Below are 19773 nucleotides of genomic sequence, written 5' to 3'. Positions count from 1 at the left end.
AACTGAAAAAGAAAGTTGTATTTGTAAATTCGATGCTATTATTAGCTAAAATATGTTAGCAAATTGCATTTTGCGAAATAAAAATCACGCGAAATTTTTTTTTAATAAATATAAAAATAGGAATTACCAATTTAGTTCAATACCAAAATAACTTGAATGAAGTAAAAGTATCAAAACAAATTATTTAATACAAATTTTAAAAAAATGCTTTTAAAAAAACCCAGAAGCAATACTTCTTTATGGTTATTTTTTTATGCATATTCTACAAAATGTGTAATTTTTTTATAACCGTCATTGAAAAGTTGACCCAATTTCGGGTTTACGACTACTAATATTCAACTCCGTAGACTTGTAATATTGAACCCCATCCAGAAGACAAGGAAACTCCTGGATCATGTATAGGGAGAAATTCGCCTTCGTGGAAGACTTCTCGATGAAACTAACCCGCATTTGCGGAACATGGAGCGGAAAAAAACGAAAGCCTTTCAAGATCCCTGGAACCCATTATCCGTCTACCACTAAGGATATTTTCACGTTAGCACTGCTGTCGGTGCAAGCCGGGTGCAGAATTCAACCAGCCACTTCATATGAGGGTGAGCGCTCTATCCCCTCAACCACCACGGCTATCCAAGATTTTGCAACATTTAATATTCACAGTTTTTTACATAAAAAGAAATCAATTTTGTATTTTAGCAACATTAAACTTTAATCGATTCTAACGCGCGCTTGTCTGACATTTTCTTAATTGATACCTGCCATTTGATAAGGAATAACGGAATCTTAATTTTAGACTTAATTATTGAATGATAATTCTAAATTAATATTGGAAATGCAGAAAAGAAATATTTAACAGAAAATAGTTTATTTACTATTTAATATATGATATATAACATGATTTAAATAACTATATTTGCACCATAAATGGAAAACACCAACTAAGAGCAAAACATGATTTATTTTAATAACGCATAGGTTTGCAATTAATCTAAAACAATACTAATTTAATGGGATTTGAAAATCAACTATGAATTAAATTCAAGCGACACTAAGACTAATAATAAACTAACTTCAAAAGATCGACATACTTTAAACTAATAAAGGAAACCCGCTTGACCTCATAAATAGAAATATATTTATCATATATCAGCGATTTCAATTTCGTTTCGTTCCTACATGACTACATTTTAATTTATAACCGTCGTTGAACAGCCGACCAAATTTTATGAGCTTACGACTACTAATGTTGAACTCCTTAGTCTTGTAATTTTGAACCCAATCCAGAAGACGAGGGAGCCCCTAGATCGAGTATTGAGAGAAAGAGTCATCTGTGGCCACGAATTCAACTTCTGCCACACCCATACGTCACACCCGTTTATAGAGCGGACCTATTCATACATCCATTCATTCATTCATTCATTCATTCACATACAGTAATTTTGATCTGAACAACAGAACGATCAATATCCAATCCAGTACCTTTGAGGCATAATTTGTTATAGGAACTGGAAGGACTTTGTGATACGACATATTTAACGTCCACTGGTCATCATATAACTATACAAATTCGTTGTTATACTAATGACTTGAAAATAAAAAAAATTGAATATATATTCTGAATTAATAAATAAATTTTTAATATTTAGTAATGTTTATGCATACAAAAAGTAGAATTCGTATCTTTTTTTATCGAATAATATTGGAAGTATTATGATAATAAACCAAAAAATAATAATAATAAACCACTTTGTTCATATTTTTCACGTTATTATGAGTCATATCTGAGCTGATTTCTTACACAATTTTTATTCATTAGATCCCGTGTTAGAAGTTTAAAAAACTTTATTTAGATGGAGCTGTTCTCAGAAAGAGCCTGAGAAAGCATAATTGATTAGTTAACTAAAATATAAATTGATTAGCGCTGAAAAGAAAGACATAAATTTTTCTACTTCCTCTTTTAAAACTCTTGTATTGTTCCAAAACCTTTAGATTAAGAGGAATTTCGGGGATGTAACAACTAACTCTGGATGTTTCTGCATTTTACATTAATGGCTTTACAGTAATAAGAAAGCTATGTATTTATATATAAAAAAATGTATTTTATATTGCTCCCACTATTTAACTGAAATTTCTGAAATTTAATCAAAAGTCATTAAAGCAGAAAAATTTAGAAATAATGATTTGTTCAAAAACATTTAGACTATGATAAATTTTGGGAGTTATCTTAATGCGCATATTTCTAAAAAAATATTACCTATTAACTTCAGAAAATAATCTTTCAATTGGATTCTTAAATACTTATGTCTCTTTGCGTGACTCTGTCTTAAAATTAATAAGAGAATTCTTTTTCAAGCTTTTATAAATGTTTTTATAAAAGTTATTTTTTTTCTAAATTTATTTTAAAATAATTAATAAATTTTGAGTTTTAAAGTATGCAAATCATTTTACAAATTTACTTTATTTTAAAGTAATTTCAAATGAAAAAAAATGGAATAAAATCGGTTGAATAGTTTCTGCAAAATCCAATCTTTAAAAATGCTTCGTTGAAATTTCTTAAATTTTGTATTCTAACATTTAAAATTAAACACTTCAAAATTATGTGAAAATCAGTATACCTTGCTATTCGAACGTTTTTAAACTGCTATTAAATAATATGATAAAAAATACTTAAAATTATTCTTTACATGCAATTATTTACGGATAAATTCGTTTTATATTTATGTGCGAAAATGTGCAATATGCTTAAAAAAATTATCGTGATTTATCGAATTATGCTAAGAAGTGAATCTGTATTAATGAGTCTTAAGTTTTTATTGTTCCCCTGTGAAATTATTAGGAGCAGTGTACTACTACCCCCATATTTTGGACGTCAAAAATCCAAATTTGTCTTAAAAAATACCTCTAAAGTTTTAAGTACTAAGGACCCGTTCATTGCAAATTCTAGCGCAATCCTTCTTATTTGCCTTAATTCGCTTTTAAATTTTTTTATCACTTTTAATCCTCTTAATTTTGTTTTTACTTTTCCCTAAAGTTTCGTGTGGTCTACACTTATATTCAATTAATTTTTACCCATTTTCTGCCAAAGTTGTGCAAACGCACCGTTTTAATAAATATTTTTTATTATCACTATGACGTATATTTCTCACTAATTTTATTTTTCTGCTATTATCAAGGATTCTTAAGAACCCCAAAAATTAATTGTAATTCAATTGGAGTGAACTCTTTCTGTTGGGAAATTTTTAAACTATTAAAGTTTTTTTAAACATAAAATGGTTATTGACAAATGAAATTTTTTGAAAATGTCTAATTATTACTTTTGAGATAAATTATTATGATTTTATGATGGATTAAAGTTGCAAATCAGTAAATGAAAAAAATATTAAAAAATAAAAAAATTCATAAGAAAACAAGCGTTCAACAAATGGTTCGTTCATTGGTTTGGTGTATAGTGTCTATATGCACCATTTTATTTCTTAAATAAAATATAATTAAGATATCCTAATGAATGTAATGTAAGCGTTCGACAGATTCCCTTAATTTTTAAACATAAGACTTTTTCAAACAATACGACTTATGCATTTTTAAAAAAATTCTCAGGAATTCGAATGATTTTCCTAAATTTTGCATTTCGTCATTTTAAATTGCATTTTTTTTAACGATGCAAAAATTGTATGCCTTACAATTCATTCATTACATTTTATTCAAAAATTACAATTTTATATCATTTTGCATTATAAGTAAACTGGTTTATACATAAGAAATATCTATAGTATCTATAAGAACTTTTTTGAAATTTTTTTCACAAAAAGGTTTGGTCCCAAATAGGAAATAGAAATATGTAAGATTTGGAATTTTAAGTAGGGCCTGTATAGCCTGGTAAATAATGCGTTGGGTCCATGTCCAAGAGGTCGTGAGTTCTATCACCGCCGACCGAAAACTCCCCGTGTAGTAAATGGTGAGTGGTGCACGTTAATTCTGTCGGGTCACAAAGTCTTCTATGTTCACAAAACAAATCATACCTCTGGGGTACTGAATTAGAGATTGATTGTTCTCGGGTTCAGCTTGAAATTATGATCTGTGGATGAATAAGTGGATATATGAATGTGTCCGCCCTGTAATAGGCTGTGACGTGTGTGTCATTGAATTCACAGTTTTGGCCAGAGATGGCGTCACTGAAGCACTTCTTCCTTACATTAGCTTAGTTACACTAAGCAGGCTTGCTGACATTGGTAAGTGGCATTAGATATAGCATATGGCAGCCATTATTTATCATATAGCATTATTTATCATGTAGCCATTATTTACCATAGAGCAGGCATTTCAATTTCATTTTTATAGATAACTATTATTTTTGTTATTGTCGTAGCCATTAAGGCACTGGGGGTGTGATCTTGTTCTCCAGTTTCGGCATCTATGGCCAAGAATTCGACAACTGCCACGCCCATACGTCACACCCACTTATAGAGCGAACCCATTCATACATCCATCCATTCAATCAATCATCTACAGGACGTAATTTTGACCGGAACTAGAGAACGATCAATCTCCAATCCTCAAAGACATAATTTGTTAACGGAACATGGAGGACTTTGTCACCCAACAGATTTAGCGTGCACTAGTCACCACATAACTATACTAATTCATTGTTATACTAATTATTTTAAAGTAAATTTATGTAACGAAAAAATAGTTAATATGTATTCTGATTTAATAATTTAAATACTTAGTAATTTTGATGCATACAAAAGTGGAATTCGTATCCTTTTATAACATAATAATATCGGAAGTATATTATAACTATAAAAAAAAATAATAATAATAAAGCACTTTGTTCATATATTTCTCGTTATTATAGGTCGTACCTGAGCCGATTTGGGTCGGAGTTTTGATTCATTTAATCCAGTGTTGGAAGTTTTAAATCCTTTATTTAAATAAAGCTGTTCTCAGAAAGCGCCCAAGAAAGCATAATTGATTAGTTAACTAAGATATAAAGTGACTAGTGCTGAAAAGAAAGATATAAATTATTCTACTTTTGCTTTTAAACGGCATTTTGAAATTCATATTTGCCCAGACTAAAATAAAATTATCTTAATATGAATCTGATGAATATGAAGCATTTGATTAATATGAATCTGATTAATATGAATCCCTTGATTAATATGAATCTCTTCATTAATATTACAACTAATCTAGATATTTCAGTTTCAATATCTTATGAAATTATTACTGATTCAAAAACAACGGTATTTTTATATTTATCATAAATTATTCACTTTTCGTGTATATCTTAAAGTGGAAGTTTAATATTATATTTGATAGGGACCTATTTTATTGGTAAAAAAGTTTTAAGTACTAAGGGCCAGTTCATTCTAAAGTCTAACGCAGTCCTTCTTATTTGCCTTAATTCGCTTTTCAATTTTTTTATCACTTTTAATCGTCTTAATTTTGTTTTTACTCTTATCTAAAATTTCGTGTGGTCTAATTTTAGATTCACTTCATTTTAACCCATTTTCGGCCAAAGTTGAGCATACGCGCCATTTCAATAAATATTTTTTTATTAACATTGTGGGGTATTTTTTTCACTAATTTTATTTTTCTGCAATTGTCAAAGGCTGTTAAGACACCCAAAAACTAACAATAATTCAATTGGAGTGAACACTTTCTGCTGAGAAAATTTTTTATGCTATTGAAGTTTTCTTTTAACTTAAAACGTTAAATGACAAATGAAATTTTTTGAAAATGCATAATTATTCCATTTGAGATTTATCATTATGTTTTTATGATGGATTAAAGTTGCAAGTCAGTAAATAAAATAAAAAAAATTCATAAAAAACAAGCATTCAGCTAAATGGTTTGTTCATTGTTTTGGTGAATGGGTGCCTATACGCCCCATTCTATTTCTTAAAAAAAAATTCATGCATGAAATTTTTTTGTGTCTTAATGAATGTAATGTAAGCATAGTTCAATGAAAATAACACCACATTTTATATAATTTCTATGCTTGGCCTAAAATAGGAGAATTGAATGTGGTGTTTGTGGTAGGATAAGAAGAAATGTCTCATTCAGTTAAAAGAAATCTTCATTTGTTAAATAATCACACAAGCAAACTTTAATGCATACTTTTCAATTTATTTCAAAAGAAAATTGTCACAATTGGGGAAACATAATACTTTTTTGGCAATGTATTTTTTTATTGCTGCTTAAAAACTCTTCATAAATTTATATTTATTGAGCGTTGAAATTATAAATATTTCAGTTTTTTTTAATTTTGAAAGTATTGCCCAAACGGGGCTATGTAGTTACTTCACGTGCATTGTAATGGTATACCGGACAAATGTAATCCAGGCAATGGCACTTGATCTTTAAAAATAAACATCATTGAAGGATATATTGAGCAAATGTCTGACCAAATCATTTAAAAAAAATTATTTTTAATTGTTTTAAGTAGAGGGGCACAGCATACGACCTGTACAGCCGTATGTATAGCCTGCGGCAGCAACCTAAACATAATTTTAAAAATTAGCAATTTTAAAAAATAAAGAAAAGTTCGGAAATTTTAAACTACGCAATCAGGCTGGGATAGCCTGGTTGGTAGGGCACTGGGCCCATTTCAAAGAGTTCTTGGGTTCGATCCCAGCCTACAATGGTTACTGATGCACATTAAATCTGTCGAGTCACAAAATCCTTCATGTTCCCATAACAAATCAAACCTCTGGGGGTACTGATCCAGGAGTTTCCTTGTCTTCTGGATTGGTTCGAAATTAGGAGTTGAAGATTAGTAGTCGTGAACCCAAAAAACTGGGTCGGATGTTCTACGACGAATTTAAAATAAAATAATATTGCGCAATCAAATTTTTGATGCACAAAATCTCAACCAATGTAGTTTCTCAATGGTTAATGCTACGGATATACGCATAGTTTTGTAAATCCCAATATATTAATTCGACATTATTATTGACCCTCTTCGTGTGTGGTGATTTCGTCGAAAATTCAATGACTTTTCGATAATTATTGCTACCCATTTTCACGTAGTTTCTGAAATCTCGATATTTTTTTTTTTATGAAATCGAAATATGTTCGAACGTTTTGAAAGTTATGAGACGCTTTAATTGAGTAAACAGCATCGTAAATCTAAATGACTTTTGATCATTTTTTCGGCAGTTATTGCTAGTTTTCAAAATCGCGATATTTTTAGCACGACATTATTGTGAATTGCGAGTAACGATTCACTCATTGAGCTAACCATTTTTTGAAGTGGTTTATTTGTGACGATTTTATCGCAAATCAAATTATTTATGAATCGTTATTTTGGCAATTATTATTGCTACACATTTCAACAAGGTTTCGAACGTCCTAATATTTTTTACGCGAATCCCGGGCATTTAAATAAATTACTTTTTGACGCTAGTTATGCCGATTTCATCGTAAATATAAAAGGATTTTAATAGTTTTTTTCGGTAGTTATAACTATTAAAATCCCTTTTTATTTAAGATGGGAACCTACGCCTTTCCCCACGGTTCAAAACATCCTCATATCTTTATCACTATATTTTCACGGCATGCGAGTTTTGAATCGTGCATTAAATTAATCACTCACTTGCTCTGTGTCGATATCAACCCAAATATAAGTATTTTTTCGCACGTTTATTTTTTGACAGTCGCAATTTAAAAGTCACACATCGTAATTCGTATTCTCGCGGTCTGAAAATTGCATTTCATATTAACATTAACGAGATTTCATACTAACATTAAAAATCATCTATCGCGATTCGTATTCTTGAGATTTAAAATCACAAATCGCGATTCATATTTTAGCGTTTAAAAAATCATACGTTATTACTCTTCTCGCAATTCAAAAATCACACACCACGATTTATATTCACGTGATTTAAAAACCACATATCGCTATTCATGTTTACACGTTTTAAAAAATATACATTGTGAGTCTTCTCGCAATTTGAAAATCACATATCTCGATTCGTATTCTCGCAATTTAAAAATCTGGAAAGGAAGAGCTCCATATGGGACAAATTCCCAAACTAATTAAGTTATATGCCCTAAAATTAATACTGACCACAACAGCTTCTGTATAAATGAATTTGTCATGTTCAAGGTTAGGGAGCAGTCTTTAAACAAAATCATTAAATTTTCATTTAATAACCCGAAAAAGCTATCACATGATCAAGTAGATCAAACCATCACAATATTTTAAAATGTTTCAAATTGTGGAATATGCCATTAAGAAAATTTTTTAACCATTTTACATCATTTATAATTATATACAGAGAAATGATTTGTATATCATTAAATTTTAACTGTAAAAAAATAATAAATTTAGGTATCATAAAGTAATGCAAATTTTAATTTATTGCTAACACACGTGAATTAATTGTTAATAGTGTTATGTTTAAAAAGTATGGGTCATGAGGAATTGTAAGCAAGTATCTTATAGTTTTTTTATTTATTAAGGAAATAGTTCCTTCAAAATTAATGTTTTCTTTCTTTCCTTTCTCTCCTTTCTCAGCCCTTTGCCCCTTTCTCAGCCAAAAATAAATCTTTCAAAGTTTAAGTATATTCCTTAATAAATGTTGAATCTTATTTTAAGCTGCAAGGGTTTCAATTTTAATCATTTTTAACGCTAAGAACTTTCTTTAAATCAAAGTATTTAATTTTCATTAATGTTGATAACTAGAATATTAATTTTTTTTTTAATTGAATTCACTGAACAAATTTTTTATGTTAAAATTTATGATTAAATGGACTTAAGTATTATATAATGTGATTAAAACAAACATGAATATTCCCATTGTTTTTAATTATTTTAATTTAATCTGAATTTTTTTCCTGATAAGTTTATTCTGATTGTATTTTATTTTCTAAGTAATCAATTTCAATGTTTCTATTTTTATTTTAAACGTTTAAAAATATTTAATTTTATACCAACGTATTATTACACGGTTAACTGATAAAAATAATTTAGTGCCTTGAACAATGATGTTTATATAGTAATCACTACTTACAATTACTAAACATGTTTGTCTAAGTACTTTGGCTTGCAGCTCTTCGTTGGTTAATCTGCTGTCCATGTGGCCCTTCGTTCAAAAAGATTGTGCACCCCTACTAATATAATTTGAAGATGCTCATTTGTTATAAAATAAATTGAGTGAAGACGTATTTTCGGCTAATTATTTATCAAACTTTTTTTATGCATTATTATATAGTTAAAAGTAATGTGAACTTTCCATTTTTGAATTATAACAAAGATTTTACAAGATTAAAAATTTCGTTCGCTTCAAAAAACATATTAATGGGAAATAACAGTCGGCATGTTTCAAGCGCTCAAAGCAGGCGCCCGTTTTCAAGACAAGCCGAACGTGAATGATAAGAAACGTAAGTTTAAAATAAAACAAAAAGTTGTCCACGAAAAATGGAAAAAATAAAAGTGAGAAACAGAGCTAGAAAAAAACCACAGTACTCGAGAGAGATAAAAGATCCACAGAACAAGAGAAACCACAGTGACCGTGAGAGACAAATCAAGGTAAAATGCATTTCCACTCGTTATGGAGAAGTGGTGAGGATCTGATATCGTTGAGAGGGGAATAAGCATTTATTTGAATAAAATAAGATTCCAAGATGAGCTTATGTGGCAGTGATGGAAATAATTTCGACATCGTCGAAATTGAATTTATGCCCATAATTCCAACAGTTTGCTGCAATGGATGATGTTTTGATAGCAGGCAATTATGTTTCTTTAAGTCTAAATTTTAAAGCGCGTCTAGTTTATCCGATATAGCCAATCTCTCACTGACAATGAATGTAGTAAATACCACAGTGATCATTAAAGCTAATAGAATCTGTAAGAGATCTAAATTTGGTTTTTGTTAAAAGGCCTAATTTTATAACGAACGGGGAAAAAACTGTTAAGTTCTTAAAGAAAGATCTCTGTAAGGATTTGAAGAGGTTTGAGTCTAGTTAGTTTAGCCAAGATGAACCCACTATAGAAGCGATTAAATCCACTGTCAACATCAAACGAGCGGAAGATGGTAAGTTAAGTAAAGTTAGAAGGTTGTAAATGTTAAATGTGTGCAAAACGGAAATATGGAATGCAGAAATGTTATGACAATTATGGTGAATAAAATTAATATGAGGTGGCAAAAACACGGCTATACGCTTATGAGAAACAGTGGTGGAAAAATGGTCAGGGTATCTTTTTTTATTTCTTTCTTTTTCTTTTGGCTTCTGTGGTTTTTTTTAACTTTTGTATCTTCCTGCTATTCATTCCATTTTTCATAAGCAGCTCTTCGTTTTATAATTCAAATCCCTTTTGTTTCTTCCGATTCACATCTGGCAAGTTTTGAAAATGGGCGCCTGTTTTTGAGTGTTTGAAACATGTATACTGTTATTTCTTGTTTGAATATTTTTCGAGGCGAACAAAGTTTTTAATCGAGTAATATTTTGCCGCTTTAGTTTCCTGAGATTATTTATTTAATGTAACAAAATTGTTTAAATTTTCAATATGCAATGATAAAAATTTACGTTTAATTTTTAAAATGAAAAATAAGTACAAAATTCTGGGACTAAAAATAAAACCATGCGTGCATAATTTAACTCTAATTTATTAAATAAATCAATTTGTTGCCCAATGCGAAGATTACATGCAAAGTATAAATACAAATACTGAATTGATGCAAATATTTGCTTACCACCAAATGAATCAATTCATTTTAAATGTTTAGTATCGAACAAAATGTCACAACTTATTTTTAAAAAAGATTAATTAATCAATGCAAAATGCGAATAAAAACTATTGCAAGTAAATATTAAAACGCATGATTAAAAAAATGTATTATATTATGTATTAAATATTCTTATTATTAATATATTATAATTGATAGAACTACTTTGCTTACGCAAAATAATTCCGAATAATGGAAATTTTTACAATCTTTTAAGAAGGCGCTAGAGCAAGACTGTTTCATTTATTTTATATGAATGCTGATTATGAAACAATTGTGTTTTTATAATTTATCTTTTCGAGAAGAAAAAGAAAGTTTCATAAGATTGTAATGCTAGGAGCTAACTGTTTTATGAACTAAAACTTATTAGATATTCTAATTAGATATTATATCCGGATAATAGATCATTCACCAGGAGTTGGCAGTTGTTTCCGCCTTCATCACGTGGTATCCGACGATACTATTTCTCTATCTTTGGGAAAAGGAAATGAACAATCCTGACCAAGCTTGCTAGTTGGCAATCGGATGACAAAAATATTTATTTAGCAATCTTTACGTGCATTTTATTAACATTAAATATTTCATAAATTTCATGATATTTTTCTCTTTTAAGTCTATAGTTTGTCCTTTTTGAGACATTTTGCTGTAATATATTTCATTAGAGTAACGAAAGGTAGAATTATAGATGATGAAGCGAAGTAAGTGACTGAAAAAGAATTCACCCTTTACGTTTGGCATGCATTAAGGGTTGTCTCAATTCCAAGCGCGGAGACTTTTCTCCTCTTATGCCTGCGCCGGAATAAACTCTTCGTCAGAATCGGTGGAGCCAAGTGCCAGTTCCTGGTGAACGAACTGTAGCTACTCCCTCCTTTAGTGGGCCCTGGTAAAATTGTCAAACTTAGACCGGACCGAAGAAGGTTGATGAACGGTGTTATATACTAGTAAATTGGTATTGAATAATCGTAGTGCTTCATTACTCTTACACCAGAATGTCATTTTGGATAGAATTCTATCAATGGATATCGCTGTATGATTCATTGCTGTTTTTATGAGAGGCCGGGAGCGCTTTTTTTGAGCGCTGCTTATGAGAGATGTTTTAATATCATGGTAGTGTGTTTGATCACTCCTCGGTTGCTTTTATCAGTGTGTGCAGCGTCACGTTGCGTGTGATCGAGACTGGGTAGCAACAACACGAGAAAGATATTGTCGCAATTACAAATCACAATCGTGAAAATCGATTTTTACATCAAATATTATTCAGGATGATCCGTTTTTTTCGTACCGTATCATTCAGCGTTTGCATTTGCGACGTTTTTTCGACCGATAATTATAATGCAGAAAGAAGTTTGAGAATTTGTTTATTTTCAGAGTCTATAAATTCCGCAATAAGACTTCCTATAAGAGTATTATATTTGTTAGCAGCTGGAAGATGAAACAAAATATCTGAAACTGCCGTTTAAGTCTGTGTCTATAGCTGCTATAATATTGCTATATTTCGTTTGGTCGTTAGTAATTCCTGATAAATCAAAATTCCTTAACAAACCAAAGTTTGATATTATTCTTCCATGTTAGTGGTAGTTTAAAAAGTATACATGCAAATAGAGATTCAGAAAGATTCTGCACAATTTCGTTTGTCATGTTCAACTTAAAATAATAAAAAGTTTAAGCAAATTAAACTAATTCATGTGCTAACGCAATTTTGACACGTATTTAAATTTTAGAAATAAATTTCTATTACAATTAATACTAACAACGAAAAACTTAGTTATTAAGGGGAACAAATTGCATATTTAAACAAAACGAAAGACCATTAAAACCAACTTGAATCGTCGCCACGTATTATACAATCTCATACCCTCCAACTTATGAGGATTTTGAAAATAATTCTTTCTAGTGGTAGCGAATCAAAGTAGAAATTTTTAAAGCAAATGGAACTCTCATAAAACTTTTATCAGAACTTAAGAATCTAGCCCTATGGCCTGCACTTTTATAAGTAATAGTGGACAAATTACGCTAAAATTTATTTTTTTAAAATATTAAGACATTAATTTTGCTACCGTCTGAAAAGAAGATTTCTGAAACTACGGAAATTCCGTAGCAGTTGGAGGGTATGCAATCTAATAATTCGAATAATTTTCCCAAAAAGATTGCTTTAAGCGAGCCACTGAAGAGAACATAAAAGTTTAAACAATTTATTCAAAATTGTTTATTCAATTTATTCAAAATATAAGTATACAGTCTTTAGCTAAATTATTCGACGCACTATAAGATTCTGCCGCATCTTTTCTTTCTTTTCGGCCTAAATTGGTCTCCTGACTCAATTTTCTTTTCTATGCGTCGTTCGCTAACTTCAGAAACCTTCAATCTTCGTGATATTTCGAGGCTTGAAAATATTTTAGCATTCACGAGGGCCTTTACTTTAGCTTTTTTACATCGCCTTTTTTTTTCCACGAGTGACTTTATTTTATTTTATATCCGTCGTTGAACAGCAGACCCGATTTTGGGTTAACCATTGCTAACATTTAACTCCGTAGCCTTGTCATTTTGAACCCAATCCAGAAGACAAGGAAACTCCTGGATCAGAACCCCCAGAGGTATTTATTTGTTATGGGAACATGGAGGACTTTGCGACTCCACAGATTTAACGTGCATCGGTCGCCATTTACAGCACAAGGAATGTTCGGCCGGTCGGGATGGAACCCACGAACTCTTGGACGTGGGCCCAGTGCCCTACCTAAAGGCTATCTCGGCCTTTTTTTTTCTTTACACGTGATTGAAGTTTTTCGATTTATTATATAAACACTGCACAAAATAAGCAAATAACTGCGTATTACAAAACTGTAAATCCTATAAGTACAGCACATAAAGTCACAGAAACACAACCGCAACTGACGCAAGCGATAACACGACTGAAACCGGTTTGCACTTGTTTACGGTCGTGTATCAATCGGTTAACATTGTAATGTAATACATTGAAAATAAATACAAATAGAAAGTATATAAAGATTTCCGGAATAAAAACTCATCACATGTAAATTTAAATATATAATTATTGCATACAAACTCGTGCAGGACATGTAATTATTAAAACACTACAGTGCTTTCCTGGGACTGTAACTTTAAGAAAAGAATAAACATTATTACAGGCTTAAACTGGAGATAGTGCCGAGCACCCCAAAGGAATAAGTTAATAAATTAAAAAACAAAATTTTTTCTGTTTTGTTCAAAAGCTTAAAAGTGGATAAGAATGTAACTTTTGAATTATAAATTTTCATTATTCATTTCATATTTTAAAGCACTCATTGCAGTGTGAAAACTAATTTGCCGCTTCATTAGCAATAAATATATTTCATTTGTGTCCATTTCATTTTATATACATTTATTTAAAATGATTAATTAATTATAAAATTTATGGAATGCTTAGTTAGACTATCAATGCTTGTAAATAAGGAATAAAGACGTGTTCTAAAAGAATAATTTCTATTTAAAAAGGTTTTCTCATCTAAATTCATTAACTTTTCATTCGACAAGTTGGTTCTCTGTCTTTGTCATTCTTTAACAGGGGGTGTAGCGTTTTTAAAAAGTGCTTAAAGGTGCTTATTTTTTATTTGAGTATTGTAAAAGCCCTTAAAGGTGCTTTTTTTATTCAGGATTTGTGATAAGTGCTTAATTTTCTATCTTTTATAAAGATTTTTTTTTCCTTTGCTGTGTCGATTGTCGTTCTAAATTACAAAAACTGCATGATTTTCACAATTTTCTCTGCAATATTTATCAGAAACTAGTTATTTTATTATGATTATGTAAAGTCTTTGAAAATGTTTTTGAATTTTATTAATTTTATGTTTATAAATTAAGAACTTAAAACGATAGGGAAAAAATATTACTGCACAGATCCTAACTATGATTTTCTTTTTTTGGAAAGTCATAAAAAATGTTCTTTGTGTGCTTAAAAAGAACTTAGAAGGTGCTTGTTTTTTGGTGGAAAATCTAGCTACGCATCCAGTTTAATGTTTTGAGTTTTATTTGGAAAAAAAATAACTGCCTAAGTAAGCTTATTTATTCAGTAATTAGTTTGTAGAGAATAAATAATAAACTTTTTTTATTATTATTACAGTTACGAATTTTAGTTAAATAGTATTAAAAACTATTTATGCATTTTGTCAGATTTTTGACCATTAAATACGAAAACAGTTTTAAAAAGTAAAAAAAAATAATTGGAATAAAAAATTCTTACGCTTAATTTATACCTTGTTAAACGAAATCTGATATTTATTAACCATGATAAAATGCCTCAACGTTTCGCCCGGAGTCGCTTAAGACCTTAAGTATGTCCCTGAGTGTCGTAATAAGTTTTATTACCATGTGAAAATGGTCAAAAGATTCTTTAATATTCTTTAAAGATTCTTTCTTAGATTCCTTTCGTGTTTTTAGCATGTCAGAATATGGTCAGCACTCAATTTCGAAGCGTCACATCATCATCATCATCACATCAAAATTTCTGAATTAAAACTTAACCATTTTTGAAAAAAATTAGTTGCCAAATTAAATTTGAAATTGTAATGAATTCTGCGATGAAGTTGGTACAATGAAAGAAAAGCGATTACTTAAATGTGATATTTGAAGTATGAAAAACCGAAAGAAAAAAATTGTCAATAAAAGGGTTATAAAAGCAAATGAAAAACTATATGGTTTTTCGATTAAAATTTTACGCAGTGAGAGTGTAATTTGATAAATATGGAGTATGTGTTTTATAATATCTTATATAATGTCTTAATCAAAGTATCGGAATTTGAAAAACACATAGGGGGTTACGTCTGGTCTAAATTTTTCTCAACCCTGGAAGGAGTCATTACATGCCCTGCCTTTTTGATTGTACTATTTATACTGCTGTTTTTTTCTTTCTTTTTTTTTGAACTATGGTTTGCTAAAGCAACTGTTTTTCTTGCAGGAAAGAGTTATAATGTCAATTGAGCTAGTACAACAAAATACAGGTAACATTATAATTCTCTTGTCTTTTCAATTTTGAAATCTTCCACGTGTTTTGTCCAAAAATGTAAATTTTTTAATGCCTGTTGCTACCTGTTTCATTTGCTGGATTTTTTTTTCTTTCAAAAATGCAACACAAATGGAAACTTCTGTTGTGTAAACAAGAATTTTGATTTGCAGTACGCAATATATATATATATATATATATATATATATATATATATATATATATATATATATATATATATATATATATATATATATATATATATATATATATATATATATTAATGGATTAACATAAATAATTTTTGATCTAATGATTGGATCTTCACGTTCTAGGGCTCAATCTGAATGCTTCGAAGGGGTTATATGTGTTTATTAATTTGTGCAAACTATATTTTAAGTTACGAAATCAGACACAAAAGCGTACTTTCTCTGAATAGACATATCATTTTCTTGGCGGATTCGAATAGTAGGTAGCCGCAATCTGAGAAATAAGATTTTAGTGGTTAAAACAGGAGAGTGGTCCTGAATATGGACCCCTTAATATTAACTTTACTTTTTGCGTATTTCATCATAGCTTGAACTTTTTAAGCGAATTGAAAGATTTTTCACACAAAGCTTCACACGAGCTTCGTTTATCCAGAAATAATTTCAAGCAAAATAAAACTCTCAGTAAATACTTATCTTTTATTATTTTATTTAGTAGTAGTAAAGAAAATTGAATTCGTATACAAGCTTTGCATCAATTTGCAATTTTAAATGGTGAAATACGAAATTTGAAAGATATCGTCCGAATACTTACTGAGAAATTAATTCTTACACATAAGACTTACGCAGTTTTGAAAAAAACGACTTTTTCAGAATTCAATTTCTCAGAAACTATTTGTCTGATTTTACCAAATTTTGTATTTCGCCATTTTAATTTAGATTAATGAAAACGATGCTAAAATGTAAACCTTACAATTCAATTTTTTTCGGCTTTTATTAAATAAAATAAATTTTTATTATAATTTTTAATTAATTTTTATGGAATAAAATAACTATAAAGTTTATAATAAATAATTATTAAAATTTTGACTTGGATTTATCTATAGATAAAAAAATTTATAATTTTGCACAAAAATTTTTTAATTTTCGTTAAAAGTTCTTGTGATATAGCGGAATACTCAAAGAGGTAAAATTAATATTACGAACGAGCAACCTGCATGCGTAGGGTAATCGAGTAATGTTGATTATTTTAACTAGTCTATAACTAAAAACTTTCAAAAATCAACTGATCATTCTTCAAAATTAATCTGAATTTATTAAAATTATAACTCAAAATTAGCTTAAAATGTCTTCACGTGACTCAAAAAGAGGCGGGATTGATTATGACGTTAAAATTCACTTTCTGGACAAGAGGATTTAACTGAACCAAAATTTGTCATAAGGTTAAGCGATGTTGTTCACAAAGTTGTTTTATTCTAATCTTATTTTTGACAAAAATGGGTAAAGTTTTTGATATAATGCAAACAGAGAAGGACATTTGGTTTGAGAATTTTTATTCAAAAATTACTATTTTTATTCAATGTCATTTTTTATTAAAAGTATACTGGTTTATATATAAGAAATATGTATACATACGTAAAATCTTTTTTGGTATTCTTTCACCTGAAATTTTGATCCGAAATAGGAAATGGGAATATTTAAGATAATTTTAAGTAAAGCCAGGTTAGTCTGGTTAATAAGGCGTTGGGCCCATGTCCAAGAGGTCGTGGGTTAAATCACCACCTGCCGAAGACTTCCCATATAGTAAATGGTGACTGGTGCTCGTTATATCTGTCGGGTCACAAAGTCTTTTATATTCAAAAAACAAATCATACCTCTGGAAGTACTGATCCGGGAGTTTCCTTTTCACTGGATTGATTCAAATTACAAGGCTACGGAGTTGAACATTAGTAGTTGTAAATCAAAAAACTGGATCGGCTGTTCAACGACGGTTACAAAATACAAAAAATGAATTGGAGATTGATCGTTCTCTGGTTCAGGTCAAAAATACGATCTGTGGATGAATAAATGGATATATGAATGGGTCCGCCCTGTAAATGGGCTATGACGTGCGTGTGACTGACTTCGTATTTTTGGCCATAGATGGCGCCACAGAAGCACAAGAGACGCACTTTTGCCCTAAATTCACTTACTTTCACCAAGCAGGCTTGCTGGTATTGGCAAGTGGCATAAGAAACAACTGCTAACGGTGGTTCATCTATAAATCTAATTCTAGAAATTTTATTAAGAAGTGATCAATGTAGGTCTAAAAATTCTATTAAGAGGAAATCGACGCAATTCTAATTCAACAGTCAAATCTAAGAATATTTTGAATATTTAATAAAAGAAAAGAAAGTGTTTACATTTCAAATTAAAGCTCAACAGCTACATGAAATTCTACATATCGACTGACGATTAAAATTCAGTTCTTTTTCTTTTTTGTTTTAAGCAGTGCGCATGCGCGTCGTTACTTCTACGTTCAACCAGAGTGAGAAAGAGAAAAAATGTTACTTGACGGGAACAACAACAACAACAGAATCTTAAGTTTTTTACTAGAGATGCAAATAATTCTTAACCCTTCATTTATTTACTTTTGCTTACCTTTTTCCTTATTTTTCAACCTTCTCTCTGAAAAACAGCAAAAAATAAATACTTATTCATTTATAAAAATTTTTCTTAAGCATAATATTGAATTAATTCAGGATAATAAACTAAACACGAAAGTTGCATTTTTAAATTTTATGCTTTTATTAGCTAAAATATGTAACCAAAAATGCATTTTGCAAAATAAAATTCATACAATTTTTTTTAAAAATAAATATACAATCACAATAGCAGTTTTTTGTGTGTGTTTATATCATAGGTAGTTTAAACTATTTAAAGTGCGGCGTAAAAAAAAAGTATTACTACTAAAGTAGTAAAAAAAAACAAAGTATGATTTTTATATTTTACTTTTTTAAAGTTTGAATATTGTTGAAATTGTAATTTATGTTTTAAATTTGCTGGTTTATTGACAAGGATTATGTAATTGAAATTGTTTTTTTAAAACTTCAAAAATTACGAAAATAAATTTGAAACATGATTTTTGAAAGATTTTTTTCCGGTTGAATTATTTTTAATGCTTACATGGTTGTTGCTAATATTGTTTAAATAGAATTTCAACCATGCTTTTATTGTAAATCAATTCCAATTGCTTAAAATAAAATTAAGAATGCAAAATTGACATTTGATACAAAATACTTCATTTACCAATCAATGTACGAAATCCAGTGTAAATTGGCTGTTAGTACTTCACACTCGTGTAAAAAAAAAATATTTTACCGACTTCGTTTAATAGCAAAATAACTTGAATAAAGTACAGGCATACAAACAAATTATTTGACATAAATAAAAGAAAATGCTTTTAAAAAAACCCTTAAGCAAACTTCTGCACAGTAATTTTGTCATACATATTCTATAAGATTTTTTTTTTAATATTTTATATTATTTTATAACTGTCTTTGAACAGAAGACTCAATTATGGGCTTAAGTCTACTAATATTAAACTCCGTAGCCTTGTAATATTGAACCCAATCCAGTTAACAAGGATCTTCTGGATCGAGTATTGGGAGAAATTTGCCTTCGTGGAGGACATTTTAATGGAACTAACCCGCAATAGCGTTACATGGAAAGGAAAACCACGAGAACCCCACACGATTAGCGTGACAGCAAGAGAATTCTAACCCATGATCCATCTACCGCTGAGGATATTTTACGTCAGCACTGTGGTCGGCGCGAGCCGGGTGCGGAATTCATATCGACCAGCCATCGCTGGGATTCGAACCTAATATTTCCTATTCACATTTTTTGTTTCCAATAATCTTAAATCGATTCTAACACATGACATTTCTTAATTGATATCGATAACTTGATAAGGTATTACGAAATCTTAATTTTTGACTTAAAGATAGAATTTTAATTTTAAATAAAATTATGAATAAAGAAGGTAAATAATTGTCAGAAAATATTTTATTTTCTATTT

At 29.6% G+C, this 19773-nt stretch overlaps 1 long non-coding RNA gene across 1 annotated transcript in view; it reads left to right on the top strand.

Annotated features, from left to right (window-relative positions):
- Positions 1–19773, top strand: part of LOC147801894 (uncharacterized) — a 203963-nt gene that overhangs the window by 138805 nt on the left and 45385 nt on the right. The window contains exon 14 of the long non-coding RNA XR_015430533.1: positions 15682–15724. This is a non-coding gene — a long non-coding RNA (uncharacterized LOC147801894). The remainder of the gene's footprint in view (positions 1–15681; positions 15725–19773) is intronic.

The sequence above is a fragment of the Parasteatoda tepidariorum genome, chromosome 11 (assembly GCF_982258835.1).
Source record: "Parasteatoda tepidariorum strain Cologne lab strain chromosome 11, Ptep-v5.0, whole genome shotgun sequence".
NCBI classification, from domain to species: Eukaryota; Metazoa; Arthropoda; class Arachnida; order Araneae; family Theridiidae; genus Parasteatoda; species Parasteatoda tepidariorum.
Note: the sequence above shows the minus strand (reverse complement) of the source record. Positions and strands in the feature narration are given on the sequence as shown.